Source organism: Suncus etruscus, chromosome 14 (genome assembly GCF_024139225.1).
Source record: "Suncus etruscus isolate mSunEtr1 chromosome 14, mSunEtr1.pri.cur, whole genome shotgun sequence".
NCBI lineage: Eukaryota > Metazoa > Chordata > Mammalia > Eulipotyphla > Soricidae > Suncus > Suncus etruscus.
In genome coordinates this window covers 23,317,588-23,323,094 of record NC_064861.1, presented here as the reverse complement: position 1 = coordinate 23,323,094, position 5,507 = coordinate 23,317,588, and positions in this window count along the sequence as shown.

The window sequence follows — 5,507 nt, the reverse complement described above, 5'->3', positions numbered from 1 at the left end:
AGGCAGGCGGCGGCGGCGGCGGCGGCAGAGCCAGCAGCGAGCGGAGCGGAGCCGAGCGGAGCGGAGCGCACGGCCCGGCCCGCCCCCTCCTCCCCCTCCCTGCCGGCCCGCCCGCTCCCCGCCCCGCACCCCCGCGGCCGGGAGGTGGAGCTCGGGACCGCTCGCGCGCGCTCGGTGGCGCGGGGAGGGGGCTCGGCACCGCGCGCCCCCACCCACCCCGCCCCGCCCCAGCCGCGGTGCTCCGTGGCGGGCCCGGGACTCGCGGCCCGGAGCTCCACCGGGCACTTCTTCCCAGCTCCCGGACCCTGCAGGATCCTCCCGCGAGCCTCCGCACCTGTCCCCCTACCTTCCCCGGGAGGAAGGGCCGGGCGAGCAAGTGTCTCCCCACCCCGCTGGACCCCCGACCCCCAGCGCCTTCGTCCCTGGCGACCTGCTTTTCCAGGGCCAGCCCCCGGACCCCCAGATCGGCCCTCCCTCCCCGTTGCGCCCCGAAAGGCTGTCCCCTCCCCCTCGGGCCGAGCCGCAGCGGCAGAGCGGTCAGCCTGGGCGGCCGCAGAGAGTCCGGGGTTGGGGTTGTGCGGGCAATGCGGGAGGAGGAGGAGGAGGGTCAGGGGACCCGCGATCCTGGAGTCTGGGGACTGGGCACCGGAGAGAGACTTGTGAGCCGAGGGGAGCGTCGGAGTCCCGGCTGTTGGAGGGTCCCCCACCCCCCCGAGCAGCTGCTCTCGCAGTCAGTCTCTGGCAGAGGCGGCCCCGCACGTTTCCCAGTGACATCCACACATTTTCAGTCACTCGGGCCCCGGGCCCGCGAGGCGCGCGGTGTCACGGCCTGTGTCACACGCCCTCGCAGTGCCTCACGCTCCCTGTCACACTCACGTTCCCCGAGTCACACACCGTGTCACACGCAGGGTCTCACATTCTGCGAGACTCCGCGCCTCGCGCTCAGCGCCGGCTCGCTGGCACCATCTAGAGGGCTCTGAGCAGCTCGGGCGCTCCGGACTCCCAAGTACCCCAATTTCACAGGACTGACTGACTCCCTGCCTCCTTGAACCTCGGCAGACCTGCCCCTGGGTCTGGAAAGACCTACTGTAGCGTGCCAGTTTCTTGCCCTACGTTTGCCGTAGCCTCTCCATCTTCGCCCGTTCTGCATTCCTTCCACTCTTCTACCCTACTTTCTTGCTTCCTCTTCCTCCCCCTCACGTTTGGCATCTCTCATGGAGCAAGTTTCAGAGGAAGGGTAACATTTCTGGCCAGCTAAGGGGACAAGCAAGATATGGCTCAAGTTCTCTCCCCCATCATTCCCAGGACCCTAGCTAGACCTTCTTCGGCCTGGTCCTGCTCTGACCCTCATTCCTGATGGGGTCTCTAAGAGGGAGATGGGGGTGAGTCTACTGGGGGCTCTGAATGGTCCATGAGGTGATCTAGTGGGAGAAAGATCTGTCCTGGTAAGTGGCTTCTCATTGCCTCCTGCAAAGCTGAGCACAGCTCCAGGGAAGGAACCAGTGGTCCAGAGAGAAGAAATCTTCCACAGAGCTGCCCAGCCTCCCTGCCCCCAGCGTGTGCCGGCTGCCCACTGCAGCAAACCCTCCCCGCTCATCTTGCTGGGAGCCATTCAAAGGCTCCTCTGTTCTCCTCCCTTGCTTAGGGCTGAGCAAGATAGGCAGCCGCAGAGCCGGGCAGGAAATGCTAATCTCCCAGATGTTCTCCTCCATCCTCCCTGCTCCACCATCATCAAAACCAAACCCTGCACCAAGGGACAGAGCAGAACTCAGCTAGGGCAACGCCACAGTGTGTCTCTTCCACCTCCTCCTCCTCCTCTTCCTCGCCTCCAGCTTCTTCTACCCCAGCTGCTGAGCTTGGTCAATGGATGGGGAAAGGGGGGAACATTGCCTCAGGAAGGAGGGCAGGGACTGGGGATAGGATGGATGGAATATAGGAGAAAAAACAGGCTCCTGGCCCCTTACTGAACTGCTAAGAGGACATCATGGGCAAACAGAGCACTGAGAAAGAAGTGCTCCTGAAACTGTAAGGGTTCCTGGGATTCCAGTAGGGACTGTGGCTGCAGGGTGCTCTTGGTTTAGAAGTGACTGGAATGCTGGTAGCCTTGGACTCTGCTTTGGTGTGTGTGTGTGTGTGTGTGTGTGTGTGTGTGTGTGTGTGTGTGTGTGTGTGTGTGTTTGCACATGCCTGGGCCAGGCTGTTGCTTAGAAGACCAGAATACCGTAAGGACTGTCACTGTCAGAGGAAGACTGTTGTGATGGCAGCGAGGACACTGTTGTTGAGGTGTGATGCCAGTGTGCCTAGGCTAGAGCCAGCTAGTGAAGATTTCTCCAGAAGCGTGGCCAGGCCGTGTGTGTGTGTGTGTGTGTGTGTGTGTGTGTGTGTGTGTGTGTGTATTTGAGTGTATGTGTGTGCGTGTGTGCATCTGTGTTCAGGGAAGGAACATCACTGAAATGTCATTGGCCCTGAAGCTCTAGGTATAAGGCTGGCACCTCTGAGCTGGTTCTAGTCAAAAGCTGTTGGTTCTCTCTCAAGATGACATAATTGGTGCTGTGGCTGGATCTAGATCCTAGGAGATAAGAGACTGTTGCTAGGAGCCTGTACCTGGGAGGCAGGCTGTTACCTGGGATCCGAGCTGAGCTACCGCTGTAGTTCAGACTGTAGTTGGGATGCTATTGGTTCCCAAGCCAGGGCTGTGATGACAGTGTAGGGGGATTGGTTAGAGCTATGATGCTGTTACCCAGGTTCGTGGCTGAACGGTTACTGTGTGGAGGACTAGAGTCAGAAGGCTGTTCTGCCTGCAGCCAGAGCGCTGAAGCTCCAGTGTGGCTGGGCCTGCATTTCCTTTAATCAAGCTGGACCACTGTTGCGTGGGAGCCATCGCTCAGACTCCATTGCCTCGGAGAGGAAAAGCTGTTCCCTGGGATGCTGTTCTGAGAGGCAGGATGCTACCTGAGCTGGGGGGCCGAGCTGCTGTTGTGCTTGGGCCAGTTCCCGGGTGGTTGTTCCCGTGTCTGTAGCTGGCTGGGTGGGGGAAGGCACCGAGGAGCTGCTGCGCCTGGAGGTCTGGGAGATGCCAGAGCCCAGGATGGGCGGGGGATGGGCGCTGTGGAGGCCTCAGCAGCTGCTCTGCTGTGGAGCTGGGAAGCCTGTTTTCATTACTGTTTTAACTCTTTTTTTAACCTTGTTTTTCTCTCGGCTGCACTTTCGCTCACTCATTAATTTTGGTATTTTTCTCACGGTGCCTCAGCCCCTGTCACGGCTGCCATGGCAACAGAAGGCAGTGTGCATAGTGCCAAAATATCTGATCAAAAAATAACCAAAATAAGCAAATACCAAAACGGCAGTGCTGGGGGCTATGGCTGAGGGGGAGCCAGTGGCTTGAGTCCAGAGTACCCTGGGTTCCCAGGAGACCCCTTTCCCTCTCTTGCTTGCCCCCAGGGAAGTTCGCTGAACTTTCTGATAACCTGGGAGGGCCCTTCTCCAGGGACCCGCATGACATTCTCCCAGGACTTCTCAGAGGTCTCCGAAGGTCCTCAAATGTGTTGCATGTGGTGTGAGTGCTGGGAAGGCTGTGAGGATGGGGGTCCAGTCCCAGGAGTAGCAGCCTGATTTCTAAGAAGCCCCCTTGACTGTCCTGGCCGCTGCCCTGATCCTTTCCTGGCCCCTCCATCCTTAGGAGTCTCTGTTCCCTTATCCCTCCATGCTACTTCCAGATGCTTCTGCATAGATCAACATCCAAACAGGATGGATGGATAGACATAGCAGGAAAGCCCAAGTCCCTCGCTCTCAAGCCCTATCCTAGGGAGGATCTGGGGGGGGGGGCACCAGTTCCCCCTTCCCCACAGTTTGCCCTGAGCAGCCTGACACTCCAGAGCCCCCTCCTCTTCCCCAGCAGCCCCCCTGTCAGGCCTCCCATCCCCAGGAGGGGTGAAAGGAAGCTCTTCCGTGGAGCCAGAAGGACCGGGGTTCTTGCTTCTTGCTGCCTCCCTGTCATCGCATTTCCCCTCAGAGGGTCTGTCCCGATGTCTGCAGCTCGGAGAAGGAAGGAGCCCCTCAACTCTCACATCACACTTCCTCATCGCATCTCCCCAGAGAAGCTCCACCTCCCGGCCCCAGCGGAAGTCTCTTCCCACCCCCCACCTCCAGGTCTCCGTCCCTTCCGCAGACCTGGACTCACCTCCAGCTCCTCTCTTTCATTGCTTCCCCACCCGCCAACGCCCCCAGAGCCTGTAGTGGCCTTGGCCTCCTGGCAGAGCCTTCCTGGGCCTGTTTCCATAGAAACCGGGTAGTGTGTGCAGTGCGGCAAGGGGAGGGGAGCGGGGAGCCAGGAGGGGCATCTCATCTCGGTGCGCAGGCAGGCACTACCCGGGAGGGAGCCCCCTGGGCACTAAGAGAAGAGGAGGTGGCTAAGACTGGGCACCAACGCTTAGAAGCTTCTGACATTTTCTGACAGCCAGCCCTGCAGCCCATTGGGTAGGTGGGGGGAGCACCGCCCAGGGCACGACACGGTCCATGTCTCCACACTGCTGCCCTGCGCCTCTAATTGCTCCACGGGGCGTCGTAGCCTCCCGGTCCTGAGGATCCCTTTCCTCCCTTTGGTGCTCCCCGCCTCGCTGCAGGCGGGGCCGCCCCTCGACCCGGTGTCCACTGCTGACCCCTTGGCGTGCGGCACTCAAAGGCCTCATTCATCTCTGGAGGCTGAAGGCGCCTTTGTCCCAGCCAGGGGGGAGTGGGGCCAGGGGTCTCGGTTCAGAGGGAAGGAATGCGTCTGGAGAAGTCGCCCCGGGGCTGCAGTCTCCAGATCCCCACCAGATCTCCACCGGGACCCTAGCGCGACCCCGAGCTGCCCCCCCCCCAGCAGCTCCCAGATGCCTCCGTGCTTCTCCTACGGGTGGGGGCCCGGAGCATAGGGAGCCTCGCCTCACCCCTGGGGCTCGCTGGCAATAACCCTGAGTGGGGCTGGGAGCTGTCCAGCACCTCTGGTCCTGACGGACCGCCCCTCCGCTCCAATGCCTTCAACTAGGATACTCAAGTCCAATCCCGACTCAGCAGCTCCGCCCCCAGGCTGTGATCCCCCAAATCCGCTCTGTTGGGTTGGGGTGCTGGGGTGTCGTCCCAGATCTTGAGTCCTCCGTGCTAAGAATTCTCCAAGAAGCAACCTGATCCCTGCCGCGTGAGACAGAATTGAAGGGTCAGAGAGCATCAGGAATTCTGTCCTCCACCTGGGCCAAAGGGTCCCCGGGAGGTCAGCGCCCTTCCTCATCTCTCTCTCCCTCTCCTAGCCTTGGTTTCTGTTTCTCTCCCTCTTTCTTCCTTTCTCCTCCTCTCTTTCCCTCCCCGCTGGGCTGGGGGCTGCTGAATTTTCATTTCTCAGCTCTGCTAATGTGCTCCCTGCTGCGGGGAGGGATCATAATTCTGGGAGATGATTAAGTTTCAAATTGTTTTTCTTTGTGTTGTTGAAGATGAGGCTTTAATATGGTCCCTCCCCAGGCAGGGGCCTGGCC